This window comes from Paramormyrops kingsleyae, chromosome 19 (genome assembly GCF_048594095.1).
Source record: "Paramormyrops kingsleyae isolate MSU_618 chromosome 19, PKINGS_0.4, whole genome shotgun sequence".
Taxonomy (NCBI): Eukaryota; Metazoa; Chordata; class Actinopteri; order Osteoglossiformes; family Mormyridae; genus Paramormyrops; species Paramormyrops kingsleyae.
In genome coordinates, this window is record NC_132815.1 from 2,235,251 (window position 1) to 2,261,542 (window position 26,292).

Below are 26,292 nucleotides of genomic sequence, written 5' to 3' on the forward strand. Positions count from 1 at the left end.
TAATGCCATTTAATCTATTTTAATTAATAAAATGGAGACTATTCAAGCCTAATGGGATTTTGTGGTAATAAATGGCAATAAGAAAAAGACTCATTATAAGGGTTTATGGATTTCCATGAATAAGCCTGTAGACATGCTTGCAAATATGCCTGCCTATATTCCCTTAATCAAAACGGTTTAATTATATTCTATGAATTCGTTAACCCCACAAGTGAACAGACAGCTTGTTTCAATAGGTTTCCTTGAAGCTAATTTATTTTGGCTAAAACATGTTGATATTGCACCACATTTTGAAATGGTTAGCAAAGGCTCCATATTTACTACAATTCTACAAAGAGGCATCATTACCTTGGAAAAACATCAGCTTCGGTGTCAGCTGGAGCTGCAAGAGCTGCGCCGGCAAAGAGGCAAAGAGGCTGTGTAAGCAAAGAGGCAAAGAGGCCACGTCGGCAAAGAGGCTGTGTAGGCAAAGAGGCAAAGAGGCCACGCCGGCAAAGAGGCAAAGAGGCCACGTCGGCAAAGAGGCAAAGAGGCTGTGTAAGCAAAGAGGCAAAGAGGCCACGTCGGCAAAGAGGCTGTGTAGGCAAAGAGGCTGTGTAGGCAAAGAGGCAAAGAGGCCACGTCGGCAAAGAGGCTGTGTAAGCAAAGAGGCAAAGAGGCCACGTCGGCAAAGAGGCTGTGTAAGCAAAGAGGCAAAGAGGCCACGTCGGCAAAGAGGCTGTGTAAGCAAAGAGGCAAAGAGGCCACGTCGGCAAAGAGGCAAAGAGGCTGTGTAAGCAAAGAGGCAAAGAGGCCACGTCGGCAAAGAGGCTGTGTAGGCAAAGAGGCAAAGAGGCTGTGTAAGCAAAGAGGCAAAGAGGCCACGTCGGCAAAGAGGCTGTGTAAGCAAAGAGGCAAAGAGGCCACGTCGGCAAAGAGGTAAAGAGGCTGTGTAAGCAAAGAGGCAAAGAGGCCACGCCGGCAAAGAGGCAAAGAGGCTGTGTAAGCAAAGAGGCAAAGAGGCCACGCCGGCAAAGAGGCAAAGAGGCTGTGTAAGCAAAGAGGCAAAGAGGCCACATCGGCAAAGAGGCTGTGTAAGCAAAGAGGCAAAGAGGCCACGTCGGCAAAGAGGCTGTGTAGGCAAAGAGGCAAAGAGGCTGTGTAAGTAAACAGGCAAAGAGGTAAAGAGGCTGTGTAAGCAAAGAGGCAAAGAGGCCACGCCGGCAAAGAGGCTGTGTAAGCAAAGAGGCAAAGAGGCTGCGCCGACGTGTTTTACAAGCCGGCAAAGGCTGAAAAAGGCTTATAGTGCCTATTGTGGTCCAGATTTAAAAAAAAAATAAAAAATGAGAAAAAAAGAGCACACAAATGCATTTTATTCATACAACAAAGCATTTTGCTTATCAAAACATAGAAATGTAATGTGATTATGTGTTTACCATGTGGGTATGTGGACAATTCCCGTTATCCTGGACTCTGTAAACCACTATGTCCATCCAGCGAAGCAACAAATGTCCACAGCACCACCCCAAGCCCCAAGTATTACCCATTTGGTATAAGAGAGGTTTTTCAAGAACACATAATTCCCTGTTTTTGCGATTTACTTCAGATATGCTTGAAAAAACATATGTGTAATTTCCTCCTGGACCATGCAAGTATACTGACCCTTCACAGGTATCTAAGCAACAACCACTTCTAAACTGAACATTTGTCACTACACATTTCCTTCTTGATGCTGGTACAAATGTATAACTGCCAGATTGGTGCATGCAAGGTTCCCCAGCAACCATTTCCTGCAAATGTTGACGTTGGATATTAAACAGAAATCAGAATGAGACAAAGCAGATAAGAGAACCAGGTCCCAAACAGCTACGGCAAGCGAAGGCGTCTCGGGTCCTCAGCTATACTCCTGTTCTGATATGGACGTATGGAATACATTAACCGTAAAATCGGCTTCATCATTTACAAAGCAGACAAGACATTATCAAATGCAATACCAGAGAGTCAGATCTGGCAGTCAAGCCTCATTCTCTTTCAGTTTTGATTCATCTTAGCAGAGGTGGAGATTTCAGGTCCAGAGAGTAGAAATCCAGACCAAGATTTTGTTCCAACCAACCAGTTGAGTACTCTCTGACTGTGACTCTTTATACTAAACTGGTTGGTTGAAGCAAAATCTTGGTCTGGATTTCTGCTCTCTGGACCTGAAATCTCCACCTCTGCATCATAGTTTGATAAGATTTAGTACTGAATTATTTTTTTTACTTTAACTTAGATATAAGCAAGGTGTTTATTGATACTTCTAAATTGGCCCTTTTAAGCAAATAACCTATTCCCATTAAAAATTTGCAGTGCTCAGATTAAACTGTACAGTGCACAACCACATACATTTCGCACAATTGATAAAATTCATAGAGAAAAGCTAACAAATTGGCAGATGGTATTGCTGTAGTATTGTTGGAGTGTTCTTGTAGTATTGTTGGAGTTTTGCACAAATGCTTTTAAAGCAGGCAGCGTCCTGCTTTTACCATAGTAATGTGTTAATAATTTTAATAAAAATTTTACAGTGGTTCTAATAATTTTTGAAAGGCACAAAACTGATATTTTCCCCCAAATTACTTGCTGTATAATACAATTATTAAGCACTGATTAGGCATGAAAATACTCTTCAATGTGAATCACATTCGATTTTCATATGGAATACATTGAATAACACTTAATCTTCATTAGTACAAGTACAAAACAACAACAACAAAACAACACAATGGCTCAGAACGTATGAACTAACAGGAACCCGCATGTGCCATGATATCCAAATTTACTTCCATTATTCCATCTTTATTTAATCTGCACCATGTGTCTTGCCTACGGATCCCAGCCTGAAGTCCTTACCCAGAGTTCACGATTTCCCTAGAGCAAAAGGGGAAAGAAAAATGGTTACATTCACTAAGTGTGTAACTGAAATATGCCCTTTCACCAGTCATTTTACATTGGTTCTATCTCAGTTTTGTTTTTTATCAGAGGGCACAGCATGTGCATCCAAGAAAAAAATGCTGTAGTGAAAATACCAGCTAGTAGTAAAAACAAAAACTAATCCAAAATGGAGACAAAGGTTATTTTGCTCTCAGTTAACCTGGTTTGTTAAGTTTTTACAAATACACAGGAATTTTAAACATATAAACGTTTGTGTTAGCGGCTGCTTGCAGTTCAGTTCCAGGCAGCCTCGTTTTCTTCTGCTTGGGCGTACAGCTCGCATACAGCACTCAGATGATCATCCTGTGGAACAATTTACTGTTTCCGTTCCGCTGCTCTCTCCTTCTGGCCTGCATCCTTATAGCAAAGTAGTAGATATGGCAATTCAAGGTAAACTGGGCCAAAAAAAGACACGGTTCACATTTCTCACATCCTAAAAATCCTGAAATGCATAAAAACAGCACCTGGCTATAGGGATAAGCATCAATAAAACACAATAAAGCCCTTCTAGCGACTGTTTAGTCTACAATCTCAGTCTTAATAAAAAAAAATAGCCCCTGTGTTTTGTGGAAAAACTGCAACATGAAGATGTCAGATGGTATATAACTAAAGCACGCTAAGGAAGCCTAAGCCTTAATCGGTTATTTACACGAATGGCACGGCAAGAAAGATTCTCAGGTTTTTTTATGAAGGATGTTGTGAATTTCAAAAATATAAAATGTTGTATTTGCTTTTGCGTTGTTGTTGTTGTTGCTCAGACCTGTTTTGTCTCGCCAGGGAGACACTAGATCGTGTTTTGAAGGGAAGGTCTCACAGTTTTGTGATAATTTTACATCTTGTTGTCCTCCTGAAGACCAGCCAAGTTCCCCATTCATCCTGAAGTATATTCACTGTTATGTACGTGTGCAGGAACAGATGTGTAAAGGTGCTCTGATGACACCAGGCATGCAAATCGAAAGGCCTGGATTATTTACAGTACAGTTATTTACAAGCAGGAAGTTTGAGGTCACAGACATTTTAAACCCTATCTATTTACTTCCACATTCGCAAGACAAGTGTAGTTTGGATCCATATTTGGATTTATTTTGATATATCAGATGCAGTACCACACCAGTACCACAAAAATACCTAAATCGGAGTCCATTCATTTTGACTATGGCCCATTGCACCAGACCTGTCCAAGATTAGATTATCAAATAACATATTTTCACATTTTTGTATGTACTTCTCCATTGCATATGATTATGACGACTTCAGAAACAGGGATTTTGTTTCTGATTGGTTCGGAGTACTGCGCCACCAGTCGATGGATGCATGAAACGTTTGATTGACAGGATCAGAGCACATTTGAAAAGCCTGCTAATCTACACCACCAACATATTTGGGTGTAATTTGGTTCACGTGCAGATCAGCGATGGGTATGTAAATGATTCGATTTGCAAGGAGCTAGCATGTCTAGTCACCAGACACAGAGGATGCCTCATAGACGCATTAGATAGGATTACCAGCACTTGACGGAGTTGTTAGGGGTTGCATTGTGGGTTTGCATGAGGCTGGGTGGTCATGGTGCAATTGCCTGGTATGTGGGGCATGCAGATGTCACAGTTTCCTGATGTTGGAACCCATGGGCGTGTGAAGGCACCCACACACGTCGTGAAGGTTCCAGTCGCCCAAGACAGACCACACCAAGGGAGGAACGTCGTATTGTGCGCCAAGCATTACAGAATCCCATGACATCTGTGCCTGCCATCCAGACACAGGTGACACTTTCTACAACACCCCATGTCATCATGCACCGTGCCTCGAGGATTAGCATCAGCCAGGCTACAGTGTCCCACTGTAGTCACTGTCCCAGGCTGCCATTAACACCAGCGCAGAGACGGCTGCATTTGGAGGGTTCCGTAACCGAGAGGCATGGACTGATGACGAGTGCCGTCGTACCATGTTCAGTGATCATGGAGAGTTGTGGAGAGACACACCGGTGTTACTCCTGGCATCATGGTGTGGGGAGCCATAGGGTATGACATCATGGTGTGGGAGCCATTGGGTATGACATCATGGTGTGGGGAGACATAGGATATGACATCATGGTGTGGGGAGCCATAGGGTATGACATCATGGTGTGGGGAGCCATAGGGTATGACATCATGGTGTGGGGAGCCATAGGGTATGACATCATGGTGTGGGGAGCCATAGGGTATGACATCATGGTGTGGGGAGCCATAGGGTATGACATCATGGTATGGGGAACCATAGGATATGACATCATGGTGTGGGGAGCCATAGGGTATGACTTCAGGTTATCTCTGGTAGTGATTTGGGGGACCCTGATAGCACAGCGCTACGTCAGTGACATCCTGCATCCGCATGTCTTACCCCTCCTGAGACAGCACCCTGGTACAGTCTTTCAACAAGACAACGCCCGTCCACACATGGCATGTGTGTCTATGGGCTGCCTGTGTCATGTTGAGGTCCTCCTGCAGCCAGCCAGGTCCCCCCATCTTTCTCCAATCGAACATGTGTGGGATCTGCTCAGACATTAACTCAGACCCAGTGCCAGTCTGCAGGATCTCCAGGGTCCTTTACGCACCGTATCTCCGCATGTATCCAGGCCCGGGGAGGTGCCACACCCTACTGACCTGGGACCAGCAGTGTGCCCATACTGCCGACTCTGTTGTGCGTATGATCTCACATTATAATCATTGCGATACAGTCACATGACCATTCACCACGTGCAGATTCATTTTGTTTCCAGCACTCCGTCTGGGTGCTTAACTTTTTTTTGCCACTGAGTGTACATTATATGTCTTCCACTAGATTTTCCAGAATCCCTTTACAGTGCAACAGCCCCGGAGAGGAGGTGGAGACCCGGGTGTGAACCACAAGTCCGACTCCGGGAGCGAAGCAGGAAGGCAGTCGCTCATGGCTCAGCTGTCTTCGCTTAAGCTCGCAAAAGCCACGGCGAAGCCTTACGACATCGCTGCTGCCTCACGCAATGCGCGCGGAGCTGTCCCCCATTCGTATAGCTGTCACCCCCACGGACGATGCTGCACATGGACGATGCTGGACTGGAATTCTGCCCTCAGGAGACCCATGTGATGATGCTGGGAGGTGTGGGTGAGCCCTCGGAATACACGCCTCAGAGTACTGGGAGAACAGCTGGAATTAGTCAGATGATCAGTGCGATCCTACAGAGAACTGCTCTGCGACAGGGAAAGTAATGGAGACCATTGTCTGTTTAAGTGGATACACAACCTCTTCTTAGGTATTCATCATACTGCCTGGCCAATGCGCTCCATTGTTTCAAATCTGGAGGGAAAAAAGCCTTTAATTTAAATAATTTATATAAAACTCTCTAAAATATAACAGGAATAATGACATAATGCCCATTGCCATATATTTAACAGAACAGTGAAACTAATTTAATGCTGAAGTCACTGGTGCTGGCTGGTGAGGTTTCATTTAATGTGATGTGTCAGCGCTGTAAATGTGTAATTAACTGGCATTAAGGGCTTCGGGAAACCACAGGATCAGTGAAGAGGGAAGTGGAATAGCAGCAACGGGGATGTGAATGTAGCCAGGGTTACCAAACGTGGAAAGGGGAGCACAGCCCATAATTCAAAGGTGCTTATTGTCCAGTTGGAGCTGGACGGAGGGAGGTCACCTGTGCTCGGTCACCCACTGCATGGCGTGGTGCAGTGAAGGCGCTGACCCCATAGCCACGTCTCATGTCAGGCTATGCGGCAGAAGATGAAGATTCCTACATTTCTTTGGTAAGAAATGTACCAATGAATTTCACTATAAACATTTCCCAGTATTAAAAACAGCTTCTGATTTCTGGTCCTGCCACCAGTTCAGGGCTCGCAAACTGCGGCTTTTAATTAATCACCCTTGACTAAGCCTGATGAAGCTAATTCCACTATAAAAATCATATATCAAATACACTGACTGAAGACTGAATTGACTGAATTCTCAAATCAACCCCTGTTTTTATCAAATCAACATGTTTTTATATCAATGTAACCATTATGAAGTTAGTGCAATGCTTGTTTTTTGATTGTTTTTTTGCTTTTGTTTATATTATTATGATGCATTTATGATTAAGAAAAATGCAACTGACACCAGAGAAAGTGTGGAACCAGCATCTCAAACAAATGACATCAAAATAAAATCAGAAACAGACCCTATGCTCCCATGACCCATTACATGATATACAGCAGGAAGACGGTTGGATGGATGGATGGGTTGATGGATGTTTTCAAGAAAAACGCACGAACAATTAACGTTTATGTGCTTTTTACTTTTTATGCAATCAAAGAGAAGAATTTACAGCAAGCATCGTGTTACTCATAAAGCGCAGATAATCTCCTGTTTTGCTCCAGGAAGAGCCGGCTGGCAGGCCTGATGTAACACACAAGGTTGGCTGGCTAATTCTCATCAGATCTCATGCAATTTGTGTTATTTAGGTCATTAAAACTAGCAAATGCTCTCATCTTGCCTATAGACATTCCATTAGATCCAGGTGTTTGCTGGAAACATTTCCCTAGAAAGTTCTCCAGCAGCATATTTTCATATGGAGGTCCAGGCCATGTAACAAACTAACACGCAGACAATCTCCTTAACGACTATACTTCATAATTTCATATTACCTTCACACCAATGGATGAGTGAAAGCAGGCTGGTTTCTTTATTTATTTTTATTTATAGTCTTTATATTAAATTGCATGTGCGTGACTCAGACACTGGTGTTCTTTGAGATTCTGGGCCCCCTGACAAAACACCCAATTTTACATATTTAGCGTACTGGGTACTGGTACTGGGCCCCCTGAATCTCCAAGGGTATCCATGGCCCTGCCACACCCAGGCCACAGTCTTCACGGTGCCGCACACCGGGCCACAGTCTTCACAGTGTTGCACTGGAAAACTGGAAAACTCTTTCACCCTGGGCCAGCTATTGGCAGAGAGTCACAGAGACACCCAAATGTGTAGGTTTGGTTTGAACGTTGGTAGGGACCAAATCAGCCCTGAATCCCCACCACCCTAAACACACACAGTGATCCCACTATTGGGAGGGACATGTCCCTAACGTCCGTACCCAAATCTACGTTCAATATATCTATCTGTTCATTCATTCATTCATCCATCTTCTGTAACCTCTTGTGCTGTTCAGGGTCGTGGGGGGTCTGGAGCCTATCCAAGAGGCTATGGGTGCGAGGCATGGAACAACCTGGGACGGGGCGCCAACCATTCACACCTAAGGGCAATTTGGCAACTCCAGTTAACCTCAGCATGTTTTTGGACTGTGGGAGGAAACCTGAGAATCTGGAGGAATCCACACGAGAACATGGGGAGAATATGGGGGGGTTGTGTGTGTTGGATCGTATGTTTTGTAAAACATCCTTGAGTGTGAGAATTAAAGGCGTTATGCAAGGTCATTCCCCTGCATAGGACAAGCAGGTACAGAACATGGATGGATGGATCAATGGATGCATGTATGAAGTAGACTTTTTACTAAATTGTTTAATTACTTCAAAAAAGCATAAATGAGTAGATACCATGTTTATCAGGTGTCATTGGGGCAATGTGTGGCTCAGTGGGCTATGCCTGTGTGCCTGTAGTCAGAAAGTCACCAATTCAAACCCCACCTCAGCACATCTGCGGGTCCTTGAGCAAGGCCCTTAACCCCCAGCTCCCTGGGCGCCCCAACAAGGCCCTTAACCCCCAGCTCCCTGGGCGCCCCAACAAGGCCCTTAACCCCCAGCTCCCTGGCCGCCCCAACAAGGCCCTTAACCCCCAGCTCCCTGGGCACCCCAACAAGGCCCTTAACCCCCAGCTCCCTGGGCGCCCCAACAAGGCCCTTAACCCCCAGCTCCCTGGGCGCCCCAACAAGGCCCTTAACCCCCAGCTCCCTGGGCGCCCCAACAAGGCCCTTAACCCCCAGCTCCCTGGGCGCCCCAACAAGGCCCTTAACCCCCAGCTCCCTGGGCGCCCCAACAAGGCTCTTAACCCCCAGCTCCCTGGGAGCCCCAACAAGGCCCTTAACCCCCAGCTCCCTGGGTGCCCCAACAGGTGGCTGCCCTTCACAAACAACTTACTCTAAGAGCAAGTTGAGGGATTTGTAAAGACAATTTCCCCACAGGGATCAATAAAGTATCTATCATTAATTATTATAGGTAATACACACGGGGAGTCATGTGACTGCAACTAAATATATGCAGGATGTAGATGAGGTCAAACACTGGAATGGCTACACAGGGAGTTATTGTTGGCGCCAAAGTGGTAATTAGACTTTGATTTGGCTGGACCTTGAAAATAGGTAGGATTCTATTTCCAAGGAAAGGCTTTTCTTACTGTTGGGTCATTATTTTCATCTGGGGAAATGAAAAGGAACTTTGTATATTGTGGAAGTGAAAAGCAAAATATACAAATCAATTACAGTGATGGAAAATACATCAGATAAATGGCAAAACAAATGCGTAGAAAAGAAAAATAGAAATGTCACTGTGCTGCTAGCTAAGTACAGACAAAAAAAATGCATTTATTGTTTTCGACAGAATTGGACCCTTATCAGCACAGCTAACAAAAGTATCCATTTGTTTCCAGTGACCCAGTTAAAGGCTCTGAGTCACTACTAGAGCAAATAAGTTACTGGCAAAAATGAGCAAAATTTAAGGAAGCATATTAACCATATCACTTTACATAAAAGGAGTTTAATAAAATAAACAAGCCTCAGACCCTGGTACGATGTTTCCACCTGAGATCCCAAGCAAGGAAACTTTGTGCACTGCATTTCCACTGCAGTGTAACTTCAGCAAGCTGGATGTGATTGGGCCCACTGCACAGGAGCTGTGCGGAAAGTTCATTTCTTAGCTTCAGTATACATATGGAAAAACGTAAAAGGAAAAGTTCAGTAGCGTCTATTCACCTGAGTAAAGTTAAAGATATCCTGTTTTCATTCGAAGCAAGGAAAAGTTTTTAAATACTACAATCAGTATTTTCAACATGTTTTTTATATGAAGTCATGAAGAAGCCAGATTCACTTCAAATAAATTTCTCCCTGTTCCTGGAGCCTCTTTCTGAGGACATTGTCAGTGTCCCTCACACAGTGCTGTATATGTTTTCAGGTTCACTTGCAGTGAGTTTAGTCTGGCCAGTAGCAAGCGGTGATTTTCCGTTCCAAGCTGAGAGTCCAGAACAGCTGTGCAGTAACGGCATGGATCCGCACCAGCTATCCCCGTGTGCACGGACCCGCGGCGATGACATGCCCCGCGCCAGTCCTGCTCGCCCATTCGCCTCACGCCAAGCTTGGCGCTGGCGGGGGGGCAGGCCTTCCCAAAATCATTTAGGCAGCTGGGAGGCCCGCCTCCTGGCTGTGACTCACTCTAGCCGAAACGCTCGGTTTGCCACCGAACCGGCCCTAAGTCCAGCAGGTCGACCCAAAGAAAACCCCCGCAGGAAGGCCTCGGGGCGGCTTTTTCCTCATCGCTGCTCTAGGACCGTGACATTACTACCTGGAGTGCAGTAAGTGCGGCATCAGCATAGCTGGCTCTGCCACACTGGATGCTTCGGGGACCTCAGTGCTGCGGACCATGAAGTGCTTAAGGCTCATGCAGCTATGCGATGTAGAGCTAAAGCTACCTTAAACTAAACCCGGGATCTGAAACAAACCCCAGTCAAGGTTCAGATGACAGTCTATTTATCCTTCAGTCACAGACCATAAAGTCTCCCCTGTCCAATCATCTTCTGCTTTCTGTTGCTTTTAAAAGTATCGACTGAGCCATGATAATGAAGCTGTACAGCTGAAGGGACTCTGGCTAGCGACAGCGAAGGCTGAGCGATAGCTGGAGGCCTTGGAGCCTCACAACAGCCCACTGCCCTCCTTAGTGCAACCAGCATGTAATACCATGAGTGTGTGTGTGTGGATTATGATTATATTACATTGTGGGGACCAAATGTCCCCCACAATATAATAAAAAAGTTTTTTTGGTGTTGTGGGGACCATTATTCAGGTCCCCATAAAGATCTGTGAATGCAATCAAAAAACAAAAATGTCTCATATTTTGTTTGGCTACTTATGGTTAAGGTTACAGCTGGGTAGGGGTTAAGGTCATCATGTTGGGATTAGAGTTTTCCACATAGAAATGAATGGAGAGTCCCCACAAAATAATTACAGACCTGCGTGTGTGTGTGTGTGTGTGTGTGTGTGTGTGTGTGTGTGGAGGGGGGGTCCTTTAGTTTAAACTTGATCAACACACACAAGACCCTCAAAGAAATGCCTGTTCTTCTACGGATCCCATAGGCCTCATTATTTCAGGAAACTATATGCACCCGTCTGAACGTGGACATGATGTTTACGATAAAAACGTAGTGAAATCAGGAATATGGTGATGCACGTGGAGTTTTTGATTAATTTCATCTGCACCACTGACAGCCATTCAGTGCTGAGACTGAGCACTAGAAGAAGATGGATGGATAGACTTTAGTGTCCAGTTTGCTCAGTACTAAAAGGGAAAATAGATCTGACAACCCTAACCTGGAAAATTCCAAAATTCCACATCACCTTAGAGGGATATTTTTAAAGGAACTGACAGTAGAGATAAACATTTACCAAATGTCGATACTTACGACTGTTTTTCAGATCTACAGCACACAGTCTTGGGCCTCAGTGAAGGCTGCTGATTGGATGTTAAGTGATGCTGATTTCAATGAGTCGAATGCACCATTTGGGGAGAAAGTATGATCCTTTGGAAAGACGATCCTTTGGAATGACGAACCTTTGGAATGACGATCCTTTGGAAAGACGATCCTTTGGAAAGACGATACTTTGGAAAGACGATCCTTTGGAAAGACGATCCCCCACATGTTCTGTGTTCATCGCCCCACCCAGCATGTCCCCGCTTAGTCAGGCGAAGACACCACTGCAGTACCAACGCACAACCAGTCTTTTGCAAGTTACTGAAGATGAGTAATTAGTTATAGTTACTAGTCACTTCATTCAGAAGTACAATAATTCAATTACTTTACCAATTACTGCAAATAAAATAAATTAGTTACTAGAGGAAGTAACTTCCACGTTACTTAAACTCTCTTATTAATGCATCCATACTCAGACAGCACACATATGTCACCAGCACGCTGGTTTAGGATCAGAACGTCATTAAATGATCACGTTCCATTTAGGCCTATTAACAATAATTAAATTATTACATATGCATATAACATATAACATATAACAGTGTGTTTTGGCAAGCTCATTTTTTTTCAATAATTTTGCTTTAATCGGTTCAGCATATTCTATTGCAGCTGTCATGTTGTCAGTATTTAAAATAATAAAATATAACATTTAACCAGTTAAGTTTTTTTGTTTGGTATATGGTTCTGAAAAGTATGCCTACATGCAGGGTAAACAGAACAAATCTACCCTATAATGTGTGTGTGTGTATATATATATATATACTACAACCCTATAAAATAGCAGGTTGTATGTCACATAGGAATCATTAACATTGTATCCCTGCTGAAATGCAGTGCCCAGACATCGGGGGATGTCAAGTCAGTGTTTGCTAGTGATGTATCTGTGACATTGTGCCAGTGAACAAATGACCTCAGATGCATTGCTGATGGATTTTAAAGCATCACGGAGATATTGTGCCTGTTCATGTCTGGGCAGTTATATTGTTTTAGCGCTGCTGCTGTGACAGTGTAACACAACACAACTGTCAGATTGTATCTGTCACTGTACCTAATATCAGCCATTCATCATGCAATCATAAGGTAGATCATAAACAGGAAATTAGGGGAATTGGCTACATTTGTCTATTAATATTTTCACGCAAAACAAAAGGAACGAGTAACAAGCCCTTTTAAATTCCAGTACTTTTAATTGCATTATTTAATTTGAAAAGGTAGTTACATTAGTTACCACTGAAAATTTTGCAGTTATAGTAATGCGATACTGTGCGTGCCTCCCCACTGGCAAACCCATTGCTGTGCTCACTGTATAACTGCACTGTATGATCACCCCCGGAAATGCACAGATCTCATCTCCCCCCCATTTTATGTCAGAGCAAACTAGCAGAAGGCACTTTATGATACCCGGCCGTGATCAAGCCTGGACGAAGCGTGAAAAGACTAGTATTGCTGTGAAAATCTTCACCACACCTTCGTGCACATCTGTGAACACTTCCAGGGCCTGAGGAAACAGTCTAGATTCACCAAGAAAAAATGTGTCTGTCACAGTGATTTATTTACCAATTTTTTCCTCGTTAACAGGCACAATTACCTCTTAAGAGCATACAATTGACTCTGTCCTTTACCATTAATAAAACCCAACTGCATACTGTAGGCATGACCAGTCATTAACAGCATCAAGAATCAATGGGCACAGAATCTGAGGAACTAGTATATTTTAGCAGAATGACTCTCATTTTAGGCAGTTATCAACATTGCCTTCCCTGGATGGTGACGTCCTTCTGAAAGTGACAGATTCTCAGAAAAACGTGTGAACTCTGCTCAATAGCTCGTGATGTCCTAATCGCTTTCCAGCTTGAACTGGGATGCATGCTGCATGGAAAAGCATGAATAAAATCTGTATTGTTTTGATTAATTAGACAATTGCAGATATTTGGAGAGGAAGTTATGCTTTGATTGATGAAAGGGTTGGTTTTCCAGGTTGTGCTAATGAGGGACCAGAAGGTTTTTCACCTCCTATATGAGAAGAAAGCAGACCCACTGTTTGTTAGATCAGAAGAGACAGAAGGGAATAACAGGGCAATGATACTTTATTAATCCCCATGAGGGGTTATCGTCTGTCCCGTCTTGCTCTCCGTAGCTGGGGGGTCGGCCAGCACACGGCGCCCCTGGGGCTGGGGGTTAAGGGCTTCGCTCAGGGGACTCAGTCACAAGCAGTACAGCTGATTGACTCTGTATAGTACATACGGGAGGCACAACATTTTTTTGATTAAGGCAGTGGGTACTACTGATGCCCCCCCCCCACCAGGAGCAGGGGATCAAACCTTTTTCTCATGTCCAAAACATGTATTCAGGTTAGTTTGGGGGTGTCGAGTGGATCAGAGGGCTAAGGCCCTATGATTGTGATCAGAAGGTCAGTGGTTTGAGTCCCGGCCTCAGCATTACAGTCACATGTCCGTGGGCTCTTCACCCCCAGATCCAGGGGTGCTGTGCTGTGACCCCCCCCACCATGTTATGGAGAGCAGGATGGGGTTGGCATGTTAGTTGTTGTCTGTTGTTTGCCTGTGGTGAGTGGTCATGTGACAGAAGCATGCCTGCTGTTGTTTGCCTGTGGTGAGTGGTCATGTGACAGAAGCATGTCTGCTGTTGTTTGCCTGTGGTGAGTGGTCATGTGACAGAAGCATGTCTGCTGTTGTTTGCCTGTGGTGTGTGGTCATGTGACAGAGAAGGTATCCCTCTGCTTCTGGGGAGAGGATGCAGTTTCTCAACGACCTTGTACTGGATGGATGGAAAAATTACACATGAAGAGAGAGGTTCACACTGTCCTAACTGGGTCTGGTGATATTACAAATATTTTTTTAATCATTTACCTCAAAGTAATATTTTCCTTTCACTGTAGGGCAAAGTTGTTTATAACTTTCTATGAGTTAAAAGGAAAATGGTGGGTTTAAAGTCAGCCTTGGGTCTCTGGCCGTATCACATAGCCCAGCCTCCCCCACACACCCTCACCTCGTCCTTTTCCAGGGCTGTTGTGCATGCAACCTATAGACACAGTACGAATACAGCACTTCCCATAGAGTCACTGCAGCAAACATAGCCACTGCTGTTTGACCAGCGTAACTAAGCACTGCCTGCCTGTTAGATTTGTGGCCGTAAGGCTGACAGAAGCAGCTGACTTTAAAACAACGGCTGGGAGGGTAGACAGACATGCGAAAATGACTCCCCCATCCCTGAGAATGGAATGGGACTGACCACATGAAAGCGTATCGAATTGCTGCAAAGTTGGGAATCTGCCTTTGGAATGTTCTGCAAATTAGCCTCTGTTATTAATTAGCCAGAGGCATTAGTTACCAGCAGGCATTTTCTGAAAGGCATAAACCACATGCTGCTTAAAGACCAGGTACAAAGGGCACACATTGGGTACAAAGGACACATTGTTGGGTACAAAGGACACACATTGGGTACAAAGGACACACATTGGGTACAAAGGACACACATCGGGCACAAAGGACACACATTGGGTACAAAGGACACACATTGGGTAGAAAGGGCACACATCGGGCATAAAAGACACACATTGGGTACAAAGGGCGCATTGTTGGGTACAAAGGACACACATTGGGTACAAAGGGCACACATTGGGTACAAAGGGCACACATTGGGTACAAAGGACACACATTGGGTAGAAAGGGCACACATCGGGCATAAAAGACACACATTGGGTAGAAAGGGCACACATTTGGTACAAAAGACACTCATGTTTAAACAAATAATGCGCTAAACGTTCTGTTCATAATGAATGTTAAGCAGCAACTTGGGAAATTAAGAAAAACAATTATAGAAATACATTATTACGTGTAACAGAAGATTCATGTGTCAATACAGAGCATACCGTATAAGTACAGCTTTCATTTCTACGGATAAGGGCACTTCTTAAATTCTAAGTTCGAGGTTGCAAAGGTTCCTCCGACTTTTCGAGTCAGAATTCTAACTTCAGGGGAAGTTCCAGTAGAAATTTCCAAATAGAAACTCAGAAACTCCGACTTTCCAGTTCAAATGGAACACTGCATAAATTTCGACTATTATTTTATGTTGGAGCATTCCGGCTTCTCTGGGGTGCATCAGCTGTTGGTGACTGTTTTTCCAGTTTATTGCCTAAATATAACAAAAGGCCCATAGAGCGGTTAGCAGCATGTATGACCTTTTGCTATAGGCCCATGCATGCATGCGTGACTCATTTACACTCCCCAAATGGCTATTGGACATTTTTAACCATAACAGCATGGTTAATTAACCAGCATGTCATAACCTCGAAGAGAACATATGTGGATGACTAAACAGTCTCCGATTCAGCAAAAAATGCCCCAATGACACTTTTAAATGCAAAATAGTTCATTTACATGCGTTTGCTAATACAGTTGATTAGACAATTTAATGGGGCAGCCAGCTTTCCGTGTCATCTTAGAGCAATGGCGTGTGTTACACATGAACCTCTTTTTTGCCTTTTTGATGGGTTGTGGGTCTAACCTGCTGTCTGTACTGAATAGACATGATAAAGGATGAACTACAGTACAGCAAAGCAGTACAGACTGTCACTCGAAAGTGAACACAGAAGAACAGAAGATGATTTCTAAAACTTTTAGGAAGATCTCCAGTATTTGGGCAGGTGTTTCTGCACTTAGTAGGACCAACTTTCCAACCTTAGGGTTTTACTTTTGAATCCTGGTTTCACATCTGATGCCTTGACTAGTATTTCCTTATTGAAATAAAAATGTACGTGACGATACCTCATTAGCCATCTTTATTGCCACCTGGGGTCCAATGGCCGGTCTCACGGCCTGCTCATTGTCCATGACGGCCCGCCCGGCTAGCATAGCACGGGGGGGGCTACACCTTACAAAGTTAGCCCAGCCCCCCTGCTGCTATTGCCCAGCGACACGTCTGTAGGGCGACGGCACCTTGAGTCAGAAACAGCTGAATCGCCGCCCCGGTTTCAAACACGCCCCTGGGGGGGCAGCCTACACAGGCCACCGTGTCCACCGATCTGTTGATGTCATTGACACTCGATTGAAATGTCTCCCCAGCACCGAGTGGAGCAGAGCGGCCGTGATGAGACACATGACACGGTATCGTGGGGGAGGAGACGAACGATCGAGCAAAGCGAAACAAACCACAACCAAACAAATTAACAAGATTCCAGATGCACAGCAGATGAGGAGGAGGAGCGGCTGTGTGTGTGTGCGTGTGTGTGCGTGTGGGACGACGACAGAAACAGAGCTGGGGAAGGAATGTATTCCAGGACGACAGCTGTTCGAGGTCTCTGAGTCGTATGCTCACCATTCCTGAAGTCGTCAGACTACGTTTACCTCAACACACAAGGGATGTATGACTGAGACTCAAAAGACAAAACATGTGTTTGTATGTGAGTGTGTATGTGTGAGAGTGTGTTATTTTTTCCCATTCCTAGTCAGTTTGTCATAAAACCGCCTTCCAGGAAAGCCAAACATGTTTGCACATCTGTTCTTTTCACTCCGGGGATAAGTGATTCCTAATTGGACTTCCCTCTTTTAATGGTGCCGCCAGCCAATGTGCAAAGGAAATGCATATCTGTGTGTGTGTGTGTGTGAGCGGGTATACTTTACCTTATGGGGACACAATGTCCCCAGAACGTGATGAATACCCGTTTTTTTCCCTTTATAGGGACCAGTTTCCTGGTCCCCATAAGGGAAAACTCAATTTAATAAAAATCTGTGACTGCAATGAAAAAACTAAAAATGTAAAAAACTCTTTTGCTTGGTTACTTATGGTTATGGTTAGGGCTGGGTAGGGGTTAAGGTTGTCATAGTTAGAAATGAATGAGCAGTCCCCATAAAGTTATGTTTACCCGACGTGTGTGTGTGTGTGTGTGTGTTCAAGTTGATGTTGTTGAGCTGGACACAGACTATATACAGCATTCTGTGAGGAAAATGGTGCATCAGGCAACTGCTAACTTGCCATGAAGTGTCATTTGTATGACAACATCGCCATGTGACTGACGGTAGGAATTCTGAGGCAGAGCGGTAAGATGGACCCCGTCTCCTGTTGGCTTGGGGCCCCTCCTTGCATGCAGAGAATTTTCCCCAGTATTGCAGTTTCCTCCTATGGTCCAAAGGCCTGCTGCTTATGAAATTCATGAACTTCACTTTAACACATAACTGGTGTCCTGTGAGGAAACTCCTTGGTTAAGTCATTGCGGCACGATGGACGACTGGGAGAAGTACAGCTACATTCAAAGTATTTCAACTGAAGTGTTCTTTGTTAATAACAGAAGACAATTTATTCCCAAAGTCCTGACTCCTCCTGATGCAATTCCAGCCTCACATCCTGGAGAAACCGGACATCTCTGTCAAACTGCGTGGGAGGGGGGGCAATCCTCTCTGTTAGGCGGCTGCTGACCGCTCGAGAATCGCAGCTATATTTAATCCTCATACGGCGAATCAGGGCTGCATTATCACAAACGGAAAGCTGAAGGTGCATGCAGTAAATGCGCGATTGTTTGAAAAGCGATGCGAGGCTGCAGGCCGCTTGGCAGAAGGCTGCTGTAGGAGCACGGAGCCAAGCACGTACTGGGACTCCCACTTACTAAGAGAGTAAGAGATCACACTTTACCAGCTTTCAGTTAAAGCATAAACTAAGCCCTAGTTTTCCTTTCAGATTTACGTTGTACGTTGGGGATTATTGCCGACTTTGTTTTATATCTTCCATGTTTTATTTGTTATTATTTCATTTTGTTTGTTATTTCCTCTGTGAAGCGTCCTTGGGTTGATTAAAGGCACTATATAAATAAAAAAAAATTGTTGTTGTTACATCCCATATCTGTTCCCTGTAGGTACTTTCTAGGGTTTAGAATGCAGACAGCTATCCAACTTACTCAACAACTCACGTCACAATCACAATCACTTCACTATCATATTCACAATCCATTTTTTTGGCACCAACAGACAAAGGTAATCGGTAAATCAAAGTGATGAATGATGATGCAGTAATAAATGATAATGCAGTAATAAATGATGATGAAGTAATAAACTGACGTAATAAACTACGATGAACTAATAAATGATAATGCAGTAATAAATGATGATGAACTAATAAATGATGATGCAGTAATAAATGATGATGCAGTAATAAATGATGATGCCTTAATAAATGATGATGCAGTAATAAATGATGCGGTAATAAATGGTGATGATGCAGTAATAAATGATGATGCAGTAATAAATGATGCGGTAATAAATGGTGATGATGCAGTAATAAATGATGATGCAGTAATAAATGATGTGGTAATAAATAAATGATGCATATTGCAGAACAGTATTTTATTACCTTTATTATAATGTTTCCCTGAGAACCTTAAAATGGATTCAAAGACCTAGAATTGTGTTCCTCATCCTATTCCAGCCTTCTGCTATATGCTGCCTGGCATCTTCAGCGATGGTCTCCAGCCCCACCCCCCTGGCTGTGATCCTGACCAGAAATGCCTGTTTAAAGAAGGATGGATGGATGTATGGATGGAAATGTGTGGATGTATATTAAAAGGTTTTTTTATATATATATATACAGGCAGTCCCCAGGTTACTAATGAGATGGTAAGTTGAGTTTGTTAAAAGTAAGCAACAGCTCTAACATCACCGTGCTCCAAAATGGCGGACGGCATTCGCCTTCCTCAAGCCAACGGACTACTGAAGCCTCGCAATGTTTTCATGCACGTCAGAATATTTTAACATAGCCTTTATGGCGGTCTCTACTGAAGTACGAGTTGTCCGTAAGATGGATGTTCTTAACCTGGCAAATTTGTAAATAGAAAAAAATAGAACAGACCAAATATGGATGCTGCAAATGCTGAGAACCCATTTGGAGCAGCACTAGCTCAGAGGAACAGCTGCTTGGTGATATAGAGCTGCAGCTTCTTGCCAAGAACCAAAAAACAACTATAAACCCAAGAATGTGTCACTTAATTATTTTAATCTGTCACTTAATACCTCTCTTGGTCTGAAGCGATTAGGTGAATTATTAACAGCAGCTTGCGATTTTTTGACCATTTACAAGAAATGTTAGCCCCAAAAAAACAAGGCATTGACTCCCCAATATTGCACACAGATAAAAGCAAGATTTCTGATCTGCTGCTAAAGCCGTTAATGCCAAAGTCATTGCTTGATGCGGAGGGGCGGCGGCTCTGCTTTGAGCTCCTCCCGAATGTCTGAGCTCCTCACCCTCCCTAAGGCTGAGCCCTGACACCCTGCGGAGGAAGCTCATTTCTGCCGCCTGTATCTGTGATCTCATTCTTTCAGTCACTACCCAAAGCTCATGATCACAGGTGACGGTATGAACGTAGATCGACTGGTAAATCGAAAGCTTCGCCTCCCAGCTGAGCTCCCTCTTTACCACAACAGAATGGTACCTCATCCGCATTACTGCCGACACTGCACCGGTCTGTCTGTCCATCTCCCGCTCCCTTCTTCCCAAAATCCCGAGATACTTAAACTCTCCACCTGAGGCGCTAGCTCGTCCTCCACCAGGAGAAGGTAATCCACCCTTTTCCGATCGATGCTAGTACCCCAAGTACAAATCAGCAAATACGCAGGTATATTCGATGATTCTTGTGAACTCTGGGGTGGCTTTGGGAAACTTTCACAATGTCCAGAATAATTAAATGGATTTAAAGTAGTTTCAGCGTCAATAAGAGACCAGTAAGGATGCAATTCAAAAGTACAGGGTAACATGCAAGAGCCAGTGAAGTAGCCCGCAGTGCACTGTATAAGTGTGTAGAAAAAAGTGCCTTCAATTATTGTTTTTAATTCTTTTATTAATCTTCTCATTCCACATACATACAAGAAGGATCTAAAAGCTCTGATTTCTGACACCAGAAATAATTCTTCTGTTTGATCTATTCATTTTATACGATGAAGGGAGAATTCGCATCACTAATATCGTCATGATATCAGCTGCCAGTTACTGTACTTCTGACACATTAAGGCAGCAATTTAAGATTAAGGATTATTTAGGCTGTGCTGTGCCGCAGACCAAGCTGTTTGCGGCACGGTGAGTCTGTTCTTCTGTTAATATAGAAACATATTCTGCTCTGACTCCTGCTCTGACTCCTGGAGATCCACAAACAGCTGCTCTCTCATTGGTGAGGCTTGCGCTCAATTTTTTCTGCCAGGAGTAACTGGATCGGGTTCCAGGCCTGGATTTCAGCATTGCTGTGGCCAGACTGATAATCCTACATGGGTTAAAGTGGTCAGATGTATGGCCCGCCCCGCACAGAGCTCCTGACAGCTGCCATTAAGCTTGTTCCAGGAGACACGAGGCCTTTCCGTGGACCGTCAACCTCATTATCTGATTTTTTCAGCATTGAACATGAGCATTACTTGAGCATCTGACCACATACAAAGTTAATGGATATAGCCAGCTATTCCTTCTTAAACAAGCGATGTGTGACCATTTAAAATTACTTAAATATTTTTTTGGGATATTGGGTCTGTTACTGTTATGCCTGTTGCCAAGATGAATGACCAGAACACACGGATCTTTTTATGTTTAAAAATAACATGAATTATGGTGAGGATGCTAATTTTCCTCACCTGGGATCTGGAAAAGACAAATTTAATAATGGTATAAAAGGGGGACTGAAATGCTGCAGCATTCAAATGTTTTAAATCACCTTTTTGTTTAAAATGCATATGAAAAATATTTGATTTCGGTTGAATGGATTAATGATTTTGTTTAATGGTTTTGTTTACATTACATTGGTAACGGAGTCCAGACCTGACTTACTTGCGCAGCTAAGAGCTTTGATGTCATTTACATCCATGACATCTTATTTATGACAAGGGAAGCGTTTGCATATCAGACACACTTCTTTGCCAGGTGATTTATCCTGCATAAAAGTTGCAGGACCCCGTGGAAAAACTGGTAATCCCACCGGGCATGGAGAATCTGGGAAATTAGATCCAACCCGTATTTTGATTATTTCCTCCTTTTCAGGCACTGAAAAACCCAACAAAAATGGGGGGGATGAAACAGCAGTCCAGGACAAACAAAAAGATCCCTTTATGACGAGAAACTGGGAAAAGAACACGGCAGTATGGACACATTGGGTTTAGGCTTACGGGTGAGGGGGGGATTCATAAATATTCAGGGAAATAAGAATCAGGTGGAAGAAAAGCTACACAAACACACCCCTGGTCATCCCGGGCCGTGAGGTGTCATTATCATCAAGGACCGCTGAAGCCATTTCAGGCATAACAACAGATACTCTTTCATTTTTCAGCACTGGATTTCCATGGAGTTTAGGAATATTCTTCGGATTCTATACCATAAACGTGCAATTATTTGTGTTATAAGAACACTAAATTTACACTTAAACCACACTATGCATATTCAACTACAGGATTCTTATGATACCCTGAGCAAATCTGGCAGAATCCACAGCTGAGCATAAATGGAACTTAGATTAACCTTCAAATGAAGTACATGTGTAGGTTTTTACCGCCGCTCATTTCAAGACAGCAGTCTGAGTGATTTGCAGGGAAGTTTGAAAAGAAAGAAAGACTTTTGAAGTACCAGTAATCCAGAGCAAAGCTGAAGCCCCAATTGGCCAAATCTCCCACTCAGCCGTCCAACATTCATCCACTGATCTGTACAGACTTGCGGGTGTCACGTCCAGCCTTCCCGCCTGTCTGATCCCCTCGTTTCTCCTCTGGTGTGGCTCTAAAGTCGCCACACCTGGGACTCGTTAGTCTCTTGTCCCCATCCTCCTGTTAATCACTCACAGCTGCCTTGTGTTTGATCCCTCGTTAGTCAGGTATATTACTGATTCCCAGGCTTGTGCTCCTGTCCTGCCATTGTTACCTGTCAGCATGTTGTATCCTGTCTAGTCCTTTCAATAAACCCCCCTTTCGTGGGTTTTGCTCAATCGTAGTCTGCATTTGGGTCGTCCCTTGTCCGCAGTCATGACAGCAGCAGGCACCTTGATCCTATCCTAGGAGACACAGAGCACAAGGTGGACAGAGACCCAGAAGGGTAGCAGTGGGCAATATGGCAAAAATATCATATCACAATTTTTTAAGGCAGGATCACGATCCACGATCTTATTGCAATTCTTATTCATGCTGGGTTAGACTATTTTGTAAGTTAATGAAAAGTACAATAAAGCGAATTCCCTTTTTTTAAAAAAAAAAAAAATATATATATATATATAGCTGTATAAAATAACAAAACATTAAAAATAACAATACACTCTCTTGGGTGTTTTGTTTTCAAGTTGTTAAAAAAGTTCTGATTGCAAACCATGGCAAATTTTGTATACAGTATATCTATTGTTTACATTGTGTTGGCTTTGTAAAATGCAAAAAAAAAAATCCATATTACCGACATCAAATACGTTTTAGGGACCAACTCCTCCATGTCGTCCAAGCCGATACAATGCGAAACAGGGAATGTCCCATGTTGTGCATCGCATGTTGAGTCGAGGTCACAAAAGGGAGAGAACTACCTACTGTTTGCTATTACCGGTTTATTGGTGAGTAGGAAAGGCTTTAGATGTGTGTATGAGCAAAGTAACTGCAACTGATAACTGTAGTGTGATGATAACGATCCGTCCATAAAGGCAGATCATGGATACACTGTAATCGGTTATGATCTAACACTGTGAAATGGCCCAGGCTTACTGAAGGGGATGTCACTGCATCTCAGGGCCCAGAAACAACGTCACACACTGTAAGACACTCAGACATGCCTGGATTTGGACTGGGGAGGAACCCATGGCAGAGCAGTGCAGCACGGACCCGGCATGCTCCACTATTACAAAGGAGGGATTGCATTCAGACATTCTGATAACACTGTTCTTGTTGTAAATTCTGGGTTACGGCCCATGTCAGAATGATCCTGCTTTTGATTGTGCTGTGTTGTAATCTTCCTTTTCCTGATAAATCCATGCAATCATGTAATTTGAATTTATATGTGCGGAAAACAGGTGTTTTGTGCAGAATATGTTTTTTACATATAAAGGAACTTCTTTTCTTTGTCTTGTTTGGTTAATGACATCATCTGCATGAAATTAATTAGTGTTAATACAGAGGAAAGTTATTACCGTGCCGCTCTTAGTGATGTCATAGGTAGCAGACGTTAGATGCTTTGCATGATGATGTGGCTCTGATCGTAGCTCATGCCCCAGATGAACAAAGGGCGAGACATGTCAGTCTTCCTGGACAGAGACATCATTTTCTAAGCCACAGACATTCCTGCATAATTACTGAAACTTTCCTGAAAGCCCTCAAACACTTTCTTTCTTTGTGATGCATTTCTACAGTGTTTCTCAACCCGGTCCTCAGGCTCCCCAACACTCCACATTTTTGCTCCCTCCCACGTCCCGTCACGCCTGTATCAGGCATTCGGTGTTTTTCATTGGCTGGGAACTGGGAGGGTGCAAAACCATGAACTGACTGAGGGCTCTGGACTCCGGGGTTCCCCACAACACACTTTGCTGAGCACAGGGACACCTACAATGAATTTTGCCAGCCCACAATCCCACGGGTGCGAGGGGAAAATGGCCAATCTAGCCCTGGTCAGACCATGGCCTAATCTGTCCAGCTAGATCATTTGGGATAAATATTCTAATAATATTGTAATATTTAATAAACAGCATCCCAGATGCAGATCCTGGCAATAGTTTGGTGTCCATCTTATGCCAATATGCCACTGTGTCCACCAAAGAATGTCAGCCCCAAAGAGTAAATTCCATTTGGGACTTAAGTACAAACAGATCACCGACTGGTTATTTGCTTTGTTATATTCTTTGCTTTGATAACATCTCTCCATTTAAGTAGCTTGATGTCTGACAGCAGTAACGCATCTCCTGGGGCATAGTGAGGCATGACGGCATGTTCTCCTGAAGGCTTGGGCAGAAGGCAGGACAGGCCTCAGGACAGGGTCCTGCCTTTTGAGGTACCAGCGGCGCGCAGCATTCCGCGCCGGAATAATCCGGCAGATATCCCGCGCGTCGGGCCCGTTAGCCAGCGCTGGCTCCGGCACGCGCCGAAACGAGAGCACACGAGAAGCGCCACCTGGACTAGATTCCCGCATTCTGGTCTGGTCACGGAAACCATCGACTACCCGGAGCAAAGGGACCTCTGACAAAAGAAATGAAGAAAACAGACAGAAAATGTAACTCATACGTCTTCCTGGGGATTACTTTCATTTTTACAGCAATAATCTAATCAGCGACTCTGAAAAACTGTTTTAGACAGTCCTGAACACTATCAGATAAATATACAATATATAATTTCAGGGTAGCTGCTAGAATAATTTGAAACATCTGCTTCTTTTCTGCTTACCTTTATCTCTTTCATACATTTTTTTTTCTGTGCCAGAAGCTCCAATCCTATCTCTCCATATAGGAATCGCGGCAAAATTTCATGAAGTACATCTTTGAAGCACACCATGCACGAGAGTACAGATGCCCATGAAGGCATCGCTTTTCCCAGAGCTTCCTTAATTCACTCTGCTCACCAACCATCTCCTTCATGAAGTGGGCATTGTGGCCTGAGCTGCATTCAGATGAAAAGGTAATTTATTTGGCGTCTGCACATGCAGGTACATTCAGGGATGTAAATTATGGGGGGATGAGGGGGTTGTAACCCCCCAATAATTAAAACCAGACAATGCAGCCCCCTGGACCCCCTTAAATGGGTGAAGACCTCAACCCCCCCAACGCTCAACCCAAAATGATGCCCTTGGGTACATTGTAGTTTTTTTTTTCACGCTGGCCATTGTGCTGTCCTGTCAGACACACACACGCACACACACACACACACACAGACACACACACACACACACACAGCAAAGGTTGGGGCCTGAGCACGAAAGGGCAGACAAGAGGCACCGACGCCAAACCTGTTGAGACACACACCATTTCCTTCAGCCGCCCCCCCACCCCCCCCATTCAGTGATGCCATATGTGCAGATAGGCTTCCGGCACTGATGTATGCAGCTGATGTACGTTCACTGCCCCCCCGACCTCAGCTTTGCAGACATGACTCAACACGCCGGAGTATTCCATAGTCACCCACATCTGCTTTCCATCCCTCTGCTGACGACTGGTCTGTGCACACCGGCACGCATCTGTCATCTCGTGCTGTCTTGTGTCGCAGCGTAACCCCCCCCCCCCCCCCCGCCAAGCTGCCGACGGCAGACGGCTAACTCGGGTTAAGACGTCTTGTTTTTCTGCCGGGAACCTGTGAAGGATTAACGATAGCGGCACAGGGGGGAGCTCTTTGCTCCGTCTGTGAGGGCGGGATGCAGCGGTTAATATGAAAACGGGTTTCCCTTCATAGTGACACGGGACAGCGGCGGTTTTTCATTAAAAAACATCATGCATTTCAGGAGTAGCTCTCCGAATTTTAACTTTAAAGTTTAACTAAAATCCTTAACAGAACTTGTCCTATGTGACACGTGTGTCACTTTCCTTACATTAGTGCATGATGCCTATTTTTTATAAAGGGGAAAAAGTCTGATCAAAGCAGCAATGGATGCAGCTTTGTGACCCCCCCACTTCCCCATGAGTTTTTTTTTTCATTTGATTTTAAATTGTTTGTAACTATCACTGAAAGTATTATT

At 44.1% G+C, this 26,292-nt stretch overlaps 1 long non-coding RNA gene across 1 annotated transcript; it reads right to left on the reverse strand.

Moving 5' to 3' along the window:
- Window positions 1–24,422: 24,422 nt before the first annotated feature.
- LOC111834493 (uncharacterized) lies at window positions 24,423–25,823 on the reverse strand. Its single transcript, XR_002836023.2, has 3 exons — window positions 25,746–25,823; window positions 25,011–25,223; window positions 24,423–24,806 (listed from the first exon to the last, which is right to left on the reverse strand). It is a non-coding gene; the product is annotated as an uncharacterized lncRNA (long non-coding RNA).
- Window positions 25,824–26,292: the final 469 nt, after the last annotated feature.